This window comes from Diabrotica undecimpunctata, chromosome 6 (assembly GCF_040954645.1).
Source record: "Diabrotica undecimpunctata isolate CICGRU chromosome 6, icDiaUnde3, whole genome shotgun sequence".
Taxonomy (NCBI): domain Eukaryota; kingdom Metazoa; phylum Arthropoda; class Insecta; order Coleoptera; family Chrysomelidae; genus Diabrotica; species Diabrotica undecimpunctata.
In genome coordinates, this window is record NC_092808.1 from 102,944,215 (window position 1) to 102,963,645 (window position 19,431).

Here is a 19,431-nt window from a genome sequence, read left to right on the forward strand (position 1 = left end):
TAAATAAGAAAAAAAATGAATAGCAAATAAAACAGAGTTAATTAAAGTTAAATCCAAAAGAATAAAAAAAGGTTACAAGAATTCTGTATTATATAAATTAAACCAACCCGCACTTGGTCTTAAATTAATTATCTGTCTCGCACTGCTGCATAATGATTAACTGTTCTTACTGAGAATGAAATGTTCGTAATAGTTATTAGCGAGGAGTTCTTAATAGCTGATTGAAAGTTCGTATTAAAATATTAAATGTTCTTTTAATTAAATTGCTAAATGGGTAGTTAACCTTAACTACAGGTGATGAAATGGTTGATGCAGATTCATCCAAAATTGTATTCAGTATCAAGCACTGAAGTTAATTAAAATAAAGGTACTTTATAACCATATTTAATCTAATATGGTATTAGATTAAGAAACTTAAATATTTAAGTGTACACACACTTAAAGAAAAAATTCACAGAGACGGTAAGATAAACAAGCGGCTTTACTCAAAGACCGCCCTCTCGGAAGTCCTGTTCTTCCTCTCAAAATTTCACAAGCTCCCCAAAAAAAAGGTGGGATAACCCCCACTTAAAAATGACAGGCCAGCCTGTATGTATTTCTAGGAAGGTAAAAAGGTTCTAACGATATAGGAATTAACGAGAAGAAACGTGAGGAGATATAAAATCTTTTGGATTAGGTTCTTACAGAAAAAACTATAAAATACTTTACGACGATGTTTACTAAATTTATCAAAAAGAAACCCGCCTGGAACCGGAAAGGATTAATCCGGTCCTATCCTAAAGTATACTATTTCGGCGGCGTCTTTTGATAAGTAGGGCCTTCTGTACGTGAGAATTCCGTGGTTCGGAAAGTCGGTAGTTTCCAATAAAATTTTCTAATGGTAAACAAGACCACCCGCGTATATATTTGCAAATACGGCCATGGGCGTGTCAGTAACAGGGGTAAAGGGATTAAAAATTGTTTGCTATTTTAATTATAAAAAAAATGTTACATACTGTATCACTTTTTTTTCTATACCTTCTCTTCTCATGTCTTAAAAACATGCGACGTTCATTTTAATTGTAAACCCACGATACACAAATACCGGTATGCTACTCAAGGAATAGAAATGTGTACTCCGACGCGCATGACGTCACCTGCGAAGCAATAGTGCAGGGTACTACGGTGTTCGAGATGTAGGATTCCCTGTCCCGGTAGATGTATTTGTTCATCATGCGGCAGATGAATTGTTTTTACAAATTAATCACCTGTGTGATAAGTCTTTAAATATTTTTGTTTTTGCAGATCCTTCACATTTGATTAAACTTGCCCGAAACCATGTAATTGATCATGGTTTTGTTATTGACATTAAAATAATCAACAAGGATTACTTCGAAGCGCTACTGAATATATCAACTTCAGAATTGACAATTGCGCATAAATTGACACTACATCATCTCTGTTTAAAAGGCTCTATGAGGCAAAGAGTGAGACCTGCAGTTCAATTGTCAAATTATGTGGCAAAAGCTATTAGTTATGCTGGAGAAAATGAACTTATGTCAAAAGATAGTTACTGGAAAGAAGCTTCTGTAATTGTTCAGCTATTTAATGATTGGTTTGATCTATTAAATTCTCTATGTAAGTTCGTTGCTAATATTCTCCAGCACGAAATGCATATGGTACAGATTTAAATAAGCAGTTACTTTCTTACGTACAAACAAAATACAACGTTGACTATATTTTAACTTCGAGGTTGAATCAAGACGTGCTAGAGAACTTTTTTTTTATATTCGAGAAATGGGTGGTGCAAATGACCATCCTTCGCCAATAGATTTTAAATGTAGATTAAGGTGGTATATTTTAGGAAAACATTCGGCGGCCATCTTTACAGAATGTCGCAATACTATTGAATCTAGTGAATCCTGCGTAAGTAACAGCTCGATAGAAAGTCCTCAATTGCCAAGCGATATTTCGGCGTCAGAAGATATTTGCTTGACATGCTGTCTAATTTAGTAGAAATAACCGAAGGTTCGAAAGAATCTCAATCTGAAGAGGACAAAATACTTCAAAATACATTTATAGAAGCTCACTACTTGGAGGAGGATCATATAATTGACGATGACGTTTTGAAAGTCGCAGACAATTATGAGGTGAAAGAAAAAATTCATCGGGACTCTTTGAAGTATGTTGCTAGTTTCGTTGAATACAGATTCAAACATGAAAATATAGTTTAGAAAACCCTACAAAAACTTATGAGATATATATGGAACCAGACACAGACAGTCTTTAGAGGTTCTCTTTTGTACCCAAACGAAGAATTGTGGGAAGCTACACTAAAAATGGAATCATTGTTTTGTATAATCCATGAAAGCTCTTTATCAAAAAAACCTCAAATCTTTCAACAGCTGGCACAGAAAACTTTAGCTTGAGAATACCACGATACCATTTGAGGTAATCCTATGTCTCAGTAGGACACGCACATATATAAGATTAAGAGAAATGAACAGACAGATTAGTTTCAGTAACTATTAAAGAAAACTCGACAAAAATATGTCAGTTTGTTAAGTTTAAGAAATAAATTTTAATCATGTAGTATAAAAGTATGTAGTAAGTAAAAGTATAATGTAGTATAAGTTGGGTAGACCGAATAACAAATGTTGAGGTCCTCAGAAAGATGAGAAAGGAAATGGAAATCATGAATACGATTAAGATAACAAAGTTACAATATCTCGGCCACGTTATGAGAGGGGATAAATATGTGTTGCTACAAACCATAATGCAGGGAAAAATACAAGGAAAACGAAGTATTGGAAGAAGACGCATCTCCTGGCTCAACAATTTGAGAAAGTGGTATAATTGCAGTTCCGTCGACTTGTTCAGAGCTGCAATCTCAAAAGTGAAAATAGCTGTGATGATTACCAACCTCCTTAGAGGAGACGGTACCTAAAGAAGATAAAATATTCAATAAATCTTTATTATGAATTGTCATCCGGATTTATTACTGAAACATGGTAAATTAAGCTAATATTGGAAAATGCAAGTCAAAATTCGAAGATATTTTGTAACACAATAATTTAAAACAATTTTCTCCAATTTTAAATGTTCAGATAACACATTCATTTAAAACAATTTTTTCTAATTTTAAATGTTAATTAAGTGATTCAGAAAGTGTTTTTAATATTTAACCATTAACCATACATACTTTGTTCAAAATACACGATTTTGGAAATATTCCAGTAATGAATCCAACCATCGAAATATGTATAAAATAGAATTAATTTTTGTGCTTATTAATTGAAAAGACATTATTATATTCCTACATCAATATGAATATACACACTTTATGTAGCGAAACGTCGAAAAAAGTTTTTTTTATTTTTCAATAATCAGAAAACCTATACCCCAGAAAAAATAAAACCATTGTAAAGTACACATCTTATAATATAAAGTGCCAAATATGTATGCTTATATATATTTGATTGCCTATATATTTGATATTAACCGACTAACAGGGCAAGCGTTAGTGTTCTAATAGAAACTTTGCTTCGCACGTGACGTCACACAGTGCGAGAGAGATAGAGCTAGCGTGCGCAATAGCATACGGGTATTTGTGTATCGTGTGAAAGTCTTAATACAAAAAAACCTACCTGTTACATGATAAGACCGCTTGCTATTTTACCGAAGGGAGGATATATTTGCTAGGGTTTCCCATTGTCAAAGGGTGCTGTAAATTGCAGCTATCGTTAAAGCGTGTTTTAAAGAATTTATTCCAAATAGCGAAAATACTACCAAAATGTACTGGTATAATGGCATTTTTCAGTTGCATGAGGTGAACCAGCCCCCTACACTGCATATAACACAAAAATATTAACCCAGCATACATATTACATACTACTCTGAAATAGGACCAATTTATAAAATTCTTCTAGTACCCGAAATCCACTTTAAAGCACCACAACATCCAAAAGTATGGTATTGTTTAAGCATTTATGTATTTAATTAAATTGAGTATAACGCTTCATTACCTTGAGCAGTGTATTATTATTAAATAGTTTTCTGTGTGTCTTCTGGGGCGATCAAATACTACAGACAATAAATTGTGGAGTTAATTATAGCTATTCTCGTAACGATTCGCAACTACTACTGTGTATTTTATGCTAATGCACTACATGCCGTACGTATGTCACGCATTGAAACGGAAGAACTGAAGTACTGTAATTGGTGCTGTTAATAAATCGTTGCATTGTCGATACGTTTTTTTACTGAATTTCCGCAATTTCAGCAATTCCTACAATTTAATTAAAATATTGCGTTTTATTAATTACATAAGTTTTATATTCAGCAGAAGGCGCAAACATAGAAAATATACGCCTATAAGCACATGTAGTATTTATTTTGCAACGCGGTAGAGAGAGTTTTTGTCGGTAACTAGCCATGTTTTGCGTAATTTTTTTATTTTTATTTTTGCATGCCATGTCTGATCCATATCTTCAAACTGTTGTTTGTTGAAATATTGTAAGCAATCGATTGTGGAAGATAAAACTGTATTAGTTGTGTAAATATGATTACACTTTATTTAATTTACAATTTGCCAATAACTTCTTGTGCAATTGAGTACATTCAGCTATATTAATACAAATAATTATTTTTCTCGACAAAATACGATCAGGATTTATTTAGTCATTTGTACGATATCAAAAAACTCGCACAAATAGATCATTTATGAAATATATCTATCTCTAATCATAATGCTCATAGCCTAGTCTGGTTAAAAAAAATTCGAAAAATTTTTCGCAGATATCTGAAGCTTTTAAGACATAGGTGGGGGTTACTGATGACGAATAGATGAAAAAGTACTCGTATTTTTACCTTGCGTTTTTTTTAAACAATAATTTATGGACACAATTTGATTTTTTGTCGATAAGTTTTTTCCCTTATATTTTACATAAACAATATTTATATCATTTTTTTATATCAAGAATATCTTTATTTCCTCGTTTTTTAAATTAAAATTGATAAATAATTTACGGAGATATTTGCAAAAAAGCAGTTTTTTTGCACTAATTTATAAATTTTATTATTTTTTTTATTAACAAAATAAAATGTTATTAATACAATTGAACATCGAGCAATTACCGTCTTTTAAATTTGTGCGAAATTTCCCCCGATCGGTCAAATAGTTTAAAAGTTATTTAATTTATTTATCGCTGAGGCTAAATATTTAAACTATCGAACTTGCTCTATTAATGACGCAAAGACACATAGCAAGACTTAAACTATCTCAGAAGTTAAATGCATATTGCGTTTTCATCGAAATTATTTACAAAATAAACGTTTGTAAAAGGGGTATGTTTTTTACGTATAAACAATTGTAATACCTTCTATATTTTTCAAGCTACAGACTTGTACGTACAACCATTGGATAGCTGGTAAAAAAACTCACATTAAAAAAAAAACCTTCTATGACCAAAGGAACTAAGTTAGGGACTATTTTTAAAAAAATCATATCTCCATTGTTTATAAACATTAAGAAGTAAAATTTGCACAAATTTTGAATGAAAATCTAAACTTTATATTGAAACTTATTGCTATAAAATTCATCCAATTTTTCGAAACTTATAGCCCTTCGAAACGAAGGTACTTTCGAAAGATCCACAAAGGAAAGTGGAGGGGATAAGTTTTTACGGTAAATTTCAAATGAACTCAATTTTTCCGAGGTTTCCCATATTTCCGGGCGAGTGAAAACTATGTAGTTATTCATATTTCAACAAGCCACCCAGATTAAAAAAAAGAGGTTTCTAGCTGCAATGGAAGCCGAGATAATGTAAATTTTTCCTATGTGTTTCAATTTGAAGTTCCGATCTAGAAAAAAAAACGGAGCTGAAACAGTTATCCCCTCCACGTTCCTTTGTCGATCTTTCGAAAGTACCTTCGTTTCGAAGGGCTGTAAGTTTCGAAAAATTGGATGAATTTTATAGCAATAGGTTTCAATATAAAGTTTAGATTTTCATTCAAAATTTGTGCAAATTTTACTTCTTAATGTTTATAAACAATGGAGATATGATTTTTTTAACAATAGTCCCTAACCTCGTTCCTATTGGTCATAGAAGGTTTTTTTTAATGTGAGTTTTCTTACCAGCTATCCAATGGTTGTACGTACAAGTCTGTAGCTTAAAAAATATAGAAGTTATTACAATTGTTTATAAGTAAATACCCATTTTCAAACGTTTATTTTGTAAATAATTTCGATGAAAACGCAATATGCATTTAACTTCTGAAAAAGAGCAAGTTCAATAGTTTAATTATTTATCCTCAGGGAAAAATAAATTAAATAACTTTTAAACTATTTGACCGATCGGGGGGAAATTTCGCACGGATTTAAAAGACGGTAATTCCTCGATGTTCAAATGTATTAATAACATTTTATTTTGTTAATAAAAAAAATTTTAATTATTTATCAGTTTTAATTTAAAAAACGGGAAAATAAAGATATTCTTGATATAAAAAATGATATAAATATTGTTTATGTAAAATATAACGGAAAAAACTTATAGACAAAAAATCAAATTGTGACCATAAATTATTGTTTAAAAAAAACGCAAGGTAAAAATACGAGTACTTTTTCATCTATTCGTCATCTAGTAACCCCCACCTATGTCTTAAAAGTTTCAGATATCTGCGAAAAATTTTGCCGTGAAATCGATGATTTTTGCACAACCAGACAGGGATATCAATAGAATTACATATCTAGAGAAAACTGTTATATTTTTTAATTGTTGTTCATTGTAACGGGTGTTTTTTTAGAGGTATAGAATTTTGAAACTGAATAAAACAAAGATATTTTTATAAATTAACATAAAATTGGCTTTATTTGAAAGATAATCTTTTGGCATTATAATTTAAATATGATTTCTGGCATATAACCGTCATGACTGGCTCTGACATAGTCTAATCTGGAAGTCCAATTTTCGATCATTTTTTCCAAAATTTTTCGCCGTATATCGGCAATAACGCGGCGAATGTTGTCCTCCAAGTGGTCAATCGTTTCATGCTTATCGACGTAAACTAGCACATTCACATATCCCCATATAAAATAGTTTAGCGGTGTTAAATCGCATGATCTTGGAGGCCAATTCACGGTACGAAACGTGAAACTATGCGGTTATCTTCAATAAATCAATAGTGGCACGAGCTGTTTGGTATGTTGCACCGTCCTATTGAAACGACAGCTCCTGCACATCATGTTTGTTCAACTATGGACTGAAAAAGGCAGTAATCATGGCTCTATAGAGGTCACCATTGACTGTAACGTTCTGGTCAGAATCGTTTTTAAACAAGTACGGTCCAATGATTCCACCAGACCATAAAGCACACCAAACAGTCAGTTTTTCTGGTTTCTCAACATACATTTAAGGATTATCGTAACTCCAAATAGAGCAGTTTTGTTTGTTGACGTAGTCAGTCAACCAAAAGTGAGCTTCATCGCTAAACAAAATTCGCTTATGAAAATCGAAATCAACGGCAACGTCGTTTTGGGCCGACTCACCGAATCTACGAATCGGTGATTGTAGTCTAACCCCTTGCTAGGTGATGATGTATCTTCAATTGGATAGTTTGGAACAGAAGTGATCCAAGTGACGTTGCATACAATTTGAGAAAATGACAAAACGTGTATTATTAAATTTCTAGAATATGAAATTGATTACGTACACTTTTATTTTTTATTAACTTTGTAGAACAGTTTTATGTTGTAATGACAGTATTATCACATCAACTGACTTTTGTTTTTGTTTTATTTTTTTATTCCTTGCACTTGGATCACTTCTGTTGAAAGTTTATTTATTCGGGCTATAATGCAGAAATGTGCCAACCTGACAAGTTTATAAAAAATGAAATGAATGAAATGAAATGAATGAATGCGTTCATAAGTTTTCGTGCTTTATTTGCAAGGAAATGGTGATTATCCCTCTGTGTTATTATTTGAATGCATTTCTCAATGTCAGATTCTGTGGAAAGTTGAACTCTGAATATATCGCAAGTTTTACATGTATCTTTTTTAGGTACATAAAAATGTAAATGAAATTGACTGTTAAAGATGTGACGATAAATGGATGCACCGTAGTGACTAGTGTAGCGAGGAAAGCTTTTAATATGGTCTTTTATGTTGTCGACAACTTCATCGCTTTTTTTGTTTGTCTATGCTAGGGACATTTTCTCGATCTTAAGGACTGAAAATCCAAAATGCAAGTGACGCGACGCCATGATTTATCCATTACTTACTTCTTTAGACTAACTGGTAAACATTAAGGTAAAGCAGGTATAAAGTTCCTGTTATATATTTAGAAAATTGTCTTATTTACAAAAAAAAATTACGTTTTTAAACGTTTTTTTTTACCTGGCACCTGACACTATTAGCCAAATCTTTGACTTCTATTTCCAAAATCGGTCAAACAAATTTACCAAATAACTTTCCCTAAATTATTAAACAAGGTTAATATGCCGTTAATACGCCTAAAATAAGTAGAAAATACCTGCTGGGGAATGTTCATTTGTGCTAAAAGTCTCGTTACCACTATTCTCGTTTTCAGTTAAATGAAACGATCACTTTCATCTGTTGCATATGGGTCAGATTCGGAACTATTTTCCATGTTCATTAATGCCATTTGCCCAATTTTTGGTGTTCTTTTACTTTCACGTGACATTGTAAAATTAAGTAGGGTTCTAATCTAACATTTACAAATTATTGCTGTTTTACTTTAGACGTTTGCAAACAAAATGTTTATCAGCTGTTTACTTCAAATCAAACAATTTAACAATTGGCAGCTGACAAGTTCGACCATAGATAAAATACACGGAGAGAGGAAACAATTTAACAATTGGCAGATGACAAGTTCGACCATCAATAAAATACACGGAGAGAGGTTACGTTCACGTGCTCTTTGGATCATTTTTGTCTGCAGCACACAACAGAGTTAAAGTGATCCAAAGAGCATGTGCGTAAATGGATTACTTTTGTGCGGAGACAATTTTATAAATTCATACAACAGAAATAGGTACCAAAGGTATTATAGTATTAAGAATAACATGTGATGTGGTTTAGTTCTGCAATAGGTTAAAGTCGGTATCGTGGAGGTCAGAAATGGGTCTAAGGCAAAACTAACAAAAATGTCACTTGGATCATTTCTGTTCCAAACTATCCAATTATTGCATGTGTTGGATTTTGTAAGCACACAAAGCAAGATCTTTCCGCAAAATCTTTCATTAAGTGGATGGGCACGTATCTAACTGCTGTGCACAATCGCAGATAGACTGATTCGGGTCTTCCTGTCTGCTACGCTCTACAGCAGCAGCAACTTCTTCTCTACGCAGTGTACGACATGTCTGTGGCTGCATATTATTAGTAAGAGTAAGTTTGGTGCAAAAACGTTCCATGGTTAATCGAATTACTTGCTCTGATGGACTATTATGTTGACCATAAAATGGACTTAGTTCGCGATACGTATTTCGAACAGAACCAAAATTTTCAAAATAAATTTGTACAATTTGGAAGCGTTGTTCAGGCGTCAAGTCTATTCATGCTGAAATGCCAAACCCAACTTACCATTAATCACTTGACAGCTGTCAAAATGGCCGACAGTTAAAAAAGTATTACCAACTTACATTTCTATACCTCTAAAAAAAACACCCTTTTTTACATTTTACAATCTGAATCTAACTCTTTTTTCCAGTTGATAAATCTACTTACACCAGATCGTTTTCGTTTGAAGTGCATTAGCCATCTAATTATGTGCATCTTGACAATAGTTGCGATTTTTTGCTCTTTATTCGTCTTCTTATAGTGCTTATCCGTTCCGTATACTTGCGCATACCTTTCCTAGCTTTACTTACACTATTCGGAATAGTCCTGTTGTAGACGTATTGAACCACTTTCCTAGGTTTTGAAGCCAAGATATTCTTCTTCTCCCTGGTCCTCTCTTTCCAAATACCTTGCCCTAAAGAATGAGTTGTAATAAGCCATATCTGTGTTCATTTCTCATAACATGGCCAAGATATTCTAATTTGCGCTCTTTGATTGTGTTAGTGATCTCGCATTCCTTACCCATTCTACGTAGGACCTCAATATTAGTCACACGATCCACTCATGAAATTCATAACATGCGCCTGTAACACCACATCTCGAAGGCCTCGTGCTTTCCTAAAGAAGCTTCAGAGAGCGTCCATGCCTCTACTCTGTATAATAATGTAGAAAATACATAGCATCTGATGATAGAGATTTTGGTACTAAGTGGTAAATCGTGACTTCTGAAAAAAGACTTCAGACTTTACGAACGCTGATCTTGCTTTCACTATGCGTTGTTTTATTTCAGTAGAGTGCTCCCATTGACTGTTTATGTTAGTACCAAGATATGTGTAGCTTTTTACCCTGTCAATTGGCTGTTAGTTTACCAAAAGATGTGTATGGTAATGTGTAATGTGTATTACCAAAAGATGTGTATGTGTATTGGCCTTTATACTGGTTACATACTTTCTGATTTGTTCTTCTCAAATTTTTCTCATCTTTTATCAGACCCAAAATATTCCTTAACATTTTACGCTGCCATTTTTCCAGCTACTCCTCTTTGAGTACCCACGTCTTAGTTGTTAGTTCTATCACGCGGATTTGGTTTGTCTTCTTTATAATAATTTGGATCTTAATTAAGTATTTCTTATGCTTCCTTATTTCTTATTACCTCTTACAAAATCTATAGTACATTTGAAAATGATTGTAACACAAATTTTATTGCACGTGAGATAAAACCCATTATAACATCAAAAAACAGTGAAGGAAATTTTCTAAAATAAAATATTCAGCATTGTTTATTAGAAAGGATTAAAATTTCCAAGTGGCAGAACGTGTTTGTGTGTTTGTAAAGTTCTGTGATTATAACACGCAGAATTGTTAGTTCTAGAATAAAAAGCGATATTAATAAGTGAACTTGTGTAATAAAAATATTACAATCGTCGAATTTACTCCTGTGAAATTATAGTGTTATTTAACCGTGCCAATGAAAACTTTAGTGTTAAATGTACATGATGCTCTTATACATGAACATTTTACAAGTACTGTTCGAAATATAGTTTCTAAGTTTTCAGATATGACCGGAGTTGGAGAAGCAACTATTTATAGGCTTTTAAAGCAACGAAAGAGTGGAAGTATTACAAAAGCACCTAAAACGTCAACAGCCAACCATATAGACGATACTGTAAAACAATCGATTTGAAAAAAAATTTATTCATTTTATTATAAAAAAAAATCCCACTTTGTATAAACTTTTAGTAGACATTAATGAAGACAAATCTTTGTCAAACATTAACAGGGATCAATTTGGGAAAACTTTACGTGTATTAGGATTCGTTTATGAGAATAACAATAGAAAATCTGAACTCATAGAGAAAGAGAAATTATAAACATAAATACATGAAGGGAATTTTGTAAATAAAGTTTTGCAAGATAAACTGATTATAAATGCTCGTCAGGCATTTATAGAAGGTTTATCTATTGGCTTAAAATTTCCAAATGGTTAAGATCACCGTTTAATTATTATCACCCATATTGGAGGAGATAAAGGATTTGTTGATGGAGGCTTGCTAGATTTTATTTCAAATTCTACGAACGACTACCATGAAGAAATGACTGCTGATGTTTTTGAGGAATATTTCAGTCAAATGATAAATTTATTACCGACCAATTCTGTAGTAGTCATTGCCATTTGGGCTCAGATTGACTAATCTGGGCCCAAATGAAGGGATATGTCGCAAGAAATAATACAACAATTTAAACTTCAAGATGTTCGTCAACTATTATCTGACTCCATATCAAAAATTTTATCTGACAATCTGCAAAAAGCTATAAGACGTGTCATAGCAGAGGAAAAAATATTCTGGAAACTCGATATGTTAATAGAGAAAACAATAGAACCAATTAGGATTTCTGTGGGAAATAATGAAATTGATGATAATGAAGATGACAACTTATGTATTTAGGTATTTAATTATATATTTATTATTAAATTGTAGGAAATTTCCTAAACCAATATTTAGTATTTTTATAAAAATTAATGTGAGTACGTAATATTAACATTTTGTTTTTTTATATTAAAGTAATTTTATGTTCTCCGTCATTGGGACGTTCAGTTATTGCTTAATCTCTTAGGGTTTGCTCATTTACATTTTATGATGTATTAGATTTGAGATATTTAGAGCTTTGCTATACAATTTGTGCTATTAATCATTTTCAAATGTACTGTAGCCCATATTCTTTTTATGAACATTTCTTCTAATTGTTTTGTGAATTCTAATTGTGAATAAGCATGGGACGACAGTTTCGGTTGCAAGAATTTTTAGTAAGTGACTGTACCAATTTGTGTACGACTACCTAAGTTAGCTATTAAAAGTTGTAATAATATAACTACCTCCGAAAGTTGGGAGCCAATGTAGAACAATAAAATTCACAACTTTTTTTGGGAGCCAATTGAGCCTCGTTTAGCTCAGTCTCATCAGGTGTGAGAACGTCTTATCTTAGAAGTAAATCTGAAAAATGAGTTTGGCTAGTACAAATAAACCAAGATATAACTAATCATATTTATTGTACCTGCGTAAATATATATAAAGCCGAAACTGTGTTATTAAATTAAAATCAAACAAAGCAAATCTTGCCTATAGCTTTACAAAACATAAAATAATACTTATGATACTTATGGCATCTGATGTTGTCTTCAAGTAGTTAGACAGGATTGCAGAATAGATTGCTGTTGTTGGTTGCTAATTCCAGTTGATTGGTAATAAACTTCAGAGATATGTTGAGTTCCCATAGCAGCGACCACCTACTGCAGTATTTATTCCCAATGGTCGACCATGTAGTTTTTTAAGTCTTGACCCAAAAAGGTGGACAAAAATTAGGCCAAAAAAACTAGAATAATTAACCTTGTGTTAGCAACTGCATAGACTTTAAAATATTTCCTTGCCATTTAAAGATAATAATTACAATATTAAATAGAAAATAGCAAATTAGCAAGGATAAAATGAATATAATAATTATTAGATGAATTAGTTAAATTATATTAAATACACTAACTGCATTTGAGACGAATTATATAAATAGTAAAATAAGAGATAAAGTTAATAGAATTACAAACATGTGACGTTTATAACGTTATAAAATTATCTATGTTTTTTGCTTTAATACTTTCTGTGCACTCAAACGTCATACAAATATCAATCCCCTTCACCGAAATGTCCTGCCTAAGCGTTCGCCCGAATGTATTTTGGTATTCCTCTCCTACTCCTTACAGGAAATTGCAAATCAGCAATTCTCCAAAATGTCTCGACGATGAACATACCCGAACCATCTTAACCTATGCTCTCTCACTTTCGCATCAATTGATGCCACCCCTGGACTTCCCATAATATATATATATATATATATATATATATATATATATATATATATATATATATATATATAAATATAAGGTTGAATGCTCGAATAAATGAACTTTGATCAGATAAAAGGCATATATCGAGCACAGTTTAATTAAATCTTGCCCAAGTACTTTCGATCCCTAGATCATCTTCAGGGGCATTTCGTCAATTGTGGCCTATCCGGCAAGAACAAGATGTCATAAACATAAAATTGTACATTACACTACACTACAAATAGACAAACAAACACTTTAAAATAATTTAAGGAAGGCTACATTGCTTGAAGAAGTCGGAGACAGTTTCTGTCTCCGACTTCTTCAAGCAATGTAGCCTTCCTTAAATTATTTTAAAGTGTTTGTTTGTCTATTTGTAGTGTAGTGTAATGTACAATTTTATGTTTATGACATCTTGTTCTTGCCGGATAGGCCACAATTGACGAAATGCCCCTGAAGATGATCTAGGGATCGAAAGTACTTGGGCAAGATTTAATTAAACTGTGCTCGATATATGCCTTTTATCTGATCAAAGTTCATATATATATATATATATATATATATATATATATATATATATATATATATATATATATATATGTACAGGGTGCGCACTAGTGCGAGGAAGTCCGGAAGTCCAATTACTCATTTGTCGTAAGAGGTACGCAAAAAATATTTAGGTAAAAGTGGAACATAGATATTACCATACTCTAAAAATATTTTCAAACATACAAGGCCACCCATATTGACGGGGTGGAACAAACTTAATACTCCAGTCTCCAGTAGTCGAACCTCTAAAAATCATACGAACAAACTGAATTTTGCCGAGAATGTCAATTATAGTACACCAAAAAGATGCAAACCCCCTCGTGGAGAGGGGAAAACGGATAAAAATCGATTTACCAAGAATCAGTAAGCCATAGAAAAAAATGTTTCAAATAAAAAATGTAGCTAAAATAATTTTGAACAAACATGTTTATTAGGTTTATTAGCATTTTTTGTGTAGAATGAACCGTTGTTTCAGAAACAACGCTTGAAGTGATCTACAATTTTTAATGTCAGTTACGCGCGCGAAATCAATGTTAAATAAAATTTGTATCAGCTCGACGGTAAAAATTCGATAGGTATCTTTTAGTCCGAGTGTCCTATCGACAAAAATCGAAATGCGTTTTAAAGGCAAAGAGTGCAGCTTTTGTACGCAATTTTTGTATTTCGCTGCAAATAAACTGAGTTTTTATAAAGGCGTTAAATAAATAAACATGGCGCGATTTTTGCTAATTATTTTGATTCTCGTGAGATCAATACAATTCATCCCTCTTATTAAACGGCCACTGTGGAGTTTGGATAACCAGAGCCTAATCTTTAAAACATATAACATGAAATTTTAGTTTTGAGTTTTGGCAACAAATGTGAGGCAGTTAAATATGCTTAAAAAACGCTGAATTTAAACTTTCATATTAAGGTGGGTACACATATGCGAGCCGAACTGTTTGCGAACTGCTCGTGAGCTGTTCGCGAAGAGTTCGTCGAAAATATGTTTATGTTCAGGCTATCCAATACCCTAACTATCTAATAACAAACCAAGAATTAATTTACTTCGTTATTCTAAACATTTCGGTATTTTGTTTACATTAAGGTGGGTACACATATGCGAGCCGAACTGTTTGCGAACTGCTCGTGAGCTGTTCGCGAAGAGTTCGTTGAAAATATGTTTATGTTTAGGCTATCCAATACCCTAAGTATCTAATAACAAACCGAGAATTAATTTACTTCGTTAATCTAAACATTTCGGTATTTTGTTTACATTATCTGTTATTAATTTCTCTCGCTACTTAGATAAGCCGCGCTCGTTCAGCAATTTTGTTTAACAGAATGATATCATCGCACACTTAGCAGAAACAATTTATAGACACAATTTATAGTTCTGCGAACATTCTTTGTGTTCGTCCCAAAAACCGACATGCTGTGGTTCCTGACGAGCAACGAACGAACAGCTCGCTAGCGGTTCGTCCCGTCGTACAAATTAACGAATATAGCGTTCACAAACGGTTCGCGAACAGTTCTGCTCGCATATGTGTACCCGCCTTTATATGTTATTAATTTCTCTCGCTACTTAGATAAGCCGCGCTCGTTCAGCAATTTTGTTTAACAGAATGATATCATCGCACACTTAGCAGAAACAATTTATAGACACAATTTATAGTTCTGCGAACATTCTTTGTGTTCGTCCCAAAAACCGACATGCTGTGGTTCCTGACGAGCAACGAACGAACAGCTCGCTAGCGGTTCGTCCCGTCGTACAAATTAACGAATATAGCGTTCACAAACGGTTCGCGAACAGTTCTGCTCGCATATGTGTACCCGCCTTTACAGACGATCTAAAACATTTAAAATTGCTCTTTTTCAATTACATTAGTACGTTTTTCAAAACTACCCATTTTCTGCTACAAATTACACTCAAAACGATCTTCTTTGAAGATTGGTCCCTAAAAATCGAAATTTGTGTATGACCGGTTAATTAAAGTGATGTATTTTATTGATCTCACGAGAATTGTAAAAAATGGCAAAAATCGCGCAACGTTTATTTATTGAACAGTGTTATAGAAACTCACTTCATTTGCCACAAAATACAAAAATTGCACAACAAAGCTGCGCTCTTCACCTTTAAAACGCATTTTGATTTTTGTCGATAGGAGACTGATCAAAAGATATCAACTTGATACACATTTTATTTAACATTGATTTCGCGCGAGCAAGTGACATTCAAAAAAGCCGGTCGCTTCTAGTGTTGTTGTGCAGAAAAAGTGCTAATTAACATTTTTGTTCAAAACATTTTTTTCTACGGCGTACAGGTTCTTGCTAAATCGATTTTTTTTGAGTTTTAGAGAATTAGAAATGAATGTATGAGATTAAACAGAAATGTATTAACTAGTGTAGGTCGCTCTTTTGAAGATCGCTAGCAATTAATTATGAATTGATATCTACGGAGGCCATTGTCAACATTTATTATAAATTCAACGATTTTTTTGTTGTTTTTGTTAAGTAAATATTTTATTTTACATTTCATTTAATTTGTACATTAAACATCACTTACCTTTTGACTACTTAGGTATTTCGATATCTTATTAAATAATAACAAATTAAGGATCAGTCTAGATTATTATGTATTTTTTCACGTCCAACCTAACAAAATTTCACCTAATTTTAGTTGCAATGAATGTTTGGCTCAAAAATCAAGAATAACTGACAAATTAAAGCAGTTAGGTGTAGGCAATGCTTAATAAATAATAAAGAATCATAAAATAACATTTGTGTTTTATTTAAGAAAACTCGGATAATACTCATTCCAAGTTTCTAACCTGTATGCAAAAAGTAAATTTTAAAAGTAAATAAATATGTTTTTGATGTCAAATTTCTACAATTCTACGGGGTGTAATTTTGCTAAGAAATTAATATGAAAACGTAATTATCTTTTAAACTACTTCGTATATAGTAGGATCGTTTTAGCCTGTCGCATAAGTAATAAAAGTGTATGTTCAGGTTTGCCTCAGGTAGTCAGCGGTTCTCAAATTAAAAATGTACCTTTTTCTTAATTTGATAATACGACATTAGGGATTTTTTTAATAAAATAACTTTGTATTATGTTTTATAATAATTGAATATCATAATGTAAATTGATAAACATTGCGTATGCAATATACAGGGTCATTCACGCAACATGTTGGTTAAAAGTTTTCAAAGTTCTGGTCGTCACTGGTTTCTGCAAACTTGGAATAATGGGTTATGCAAAGCATTCTTCATTTTTTAAATATTTGCATTCTTCTAGCACTTCCGGTTGTACCGGAAGTCGCCATTACGTTTCTTATTTTAAATAGAAACTGTGCTTTTTGTTATTTTTTTTAGAATCTACGTAAAATTCTGGATCGATTTTTATTGGGATACCATTCTCGAAAAAATAGCCGTTTTTGAGATATTGAAAATTTTTTATATTACACATGCAACTTTAAAAATTAATATTGTGGTTAATATTTATGCTGAAAAAACAAAAATTCTTTTTCGGCGTGTACCAAACTCTATTTTTATTTAAGCATAAAAAATTTGCCAAAATTTTGTATTATATTTTTATTTTTATATATTTTATAAATATATCTATAAAAATATATATCTATATAAAACAAAGACTTATTCCTACTTCCCACACACACCTTCCCAAACCCACCGAGGTAGGTTGTCCTCCTGCGGTACAACCAGCCCCGGCTTTCCTCCGCCCCCTGGTCTTTGGAGCCAGGTCTCGACTATTTCGCGGTACCCCCGTCAGGCAATGGGAGATTTCCATGTATTTACATTTAAGTGGTAGGTTAGCCCATTTGGCTTTATCACTACCGGTCAAAACAACTGTTCGGCGATCTAGTGATGATTGTGTGTGCCGATACTTGCTTTCCCTTTTCTGCACCAAGTGCAGTTGAGAGCGAGCAAGCATCGAATCCTTTCATCCTTCGTCTAATACCCAGTCATTCGTCCAGTCATGTCCTTAATCTACCTTACTTGCTAATCTAATTTTTTTGGTGCTTGCATTCAAGAGCGTCGTGCGGCGTGCCTCCGGCTCTCTCCTGCATGCGGTTTTTGTTTTATTTATTTTTTTTTTTTTTTTTGGTGATTGGTACCCTTTGGTGTTAATTTTTCTATCTGCGTCTTAATCTATGGACAGGTATCATCACTATCTGACTCGCTATCCGATTCGTCTGAATCTTCATCATTACGAATAATTAAAGGTCTTACTTCATCAATAACTTGTTCTATTTCATATGACTCTAAAATTTTTTTTTTAGTATGCTCAATACATTTCCGCCATTGTTCCTCATTGACTTGGTTTAGTGCATCTTGCCAGAGTTGTAAAACGCTGGCTTCATCTGTGGTCTTACATGCATGTTTATCATAGTAGTTTTTAGTGATGCCCCACACCAATTCAATTGGATTGTACTGGCAGTGATATAATGGTAGTCTTAGGACCTTATGACCATATTTTAGTGCCATTTGGTCAACAACAAATTTTTTCTCAGTAATGTGTTCTTTGCACTTATTTAAGAATTCAGCTTTTAAAACTAGATGTTTGTGTTCTATATTTTTCTCCGACAGCCACTTTCTTAAGTCTTCTTTTTTCCATCTGCTTGTGGGAAACTTTTCCTCCTCTCTGGTGTGATACGAAGCATTGTCTAAGACTATTAATGACGGATTTTCCAGATTTTTTAATAATTTTTCCTCAAACCAATGTTCAAAAGTATCGGCGTCCATATTTCCGTGGTAACCATCAGTTTTTTGTGTCGAAGAAAATATAAGACTAGCATTGGGTATAAAATCTTCCGTATTTCCTGCATGCAATATAATATATCTTTTGCCATTTCTCGCACTAGTACTCGAATAGCATTTGGTAGAATCATCTTGCCAGGATGATTCAAAAATCCATGTTTCGTCAAGAAACACAAATTGTCTGGCAAATTCGAAATTCTTGTTTTTTAAATAGTTTCTTATAAATTTCCACCTTTTTCCAACAACATTTGACAGCTCGCACAACACTTTACGATTATTGGTTTTTTTGTATCTAAAACCCATAGCTTTTAATACTTTTGATAAACTGTTCAAACCCATATCACAAAGTTCTCTGTCCTTTACTTTTTGAATAAGTGTCTTTCTTGTAACATGTTCTTTTGCTTTGTACATGTCATAAATGATATTTCTGATTGAGATTTTAATATAAATTGCGTTTATATAAATTGAGTATATAAATTGCGTATATAAATTGCGTTTTTCACGATTTATAAAAAAATTGTTTTGGTAGCGCTGATTTATCCTCAAGTACTACAGCCGACCAGTAGGAGGTTCGGTACCACAAAGCAGGTAGAAAAGGGAAAGCATAACATAGTGGCTGTAACTAGAGTCATAAATTATTTTTCGGGCGTTAATCCGAAATACGACAAGGTAAAACGACTTCACTATATCC

The 19,431-nt window shown here is 32.7% G+C and overlaps 1 protein-coding gene across 1 annotated transcript in view; it reads left to right on the forward strand.

Moving 5' to 3' along the window:
• The window catches only part of homer (protein), a 102,174-nt gene that overhangs the window by 15,811 nt on the left and 66,932 nt on the right, over positions 1–19,431 (forward strand). The gene's annotated exons all lie outside the window — the stretch shown is intronic.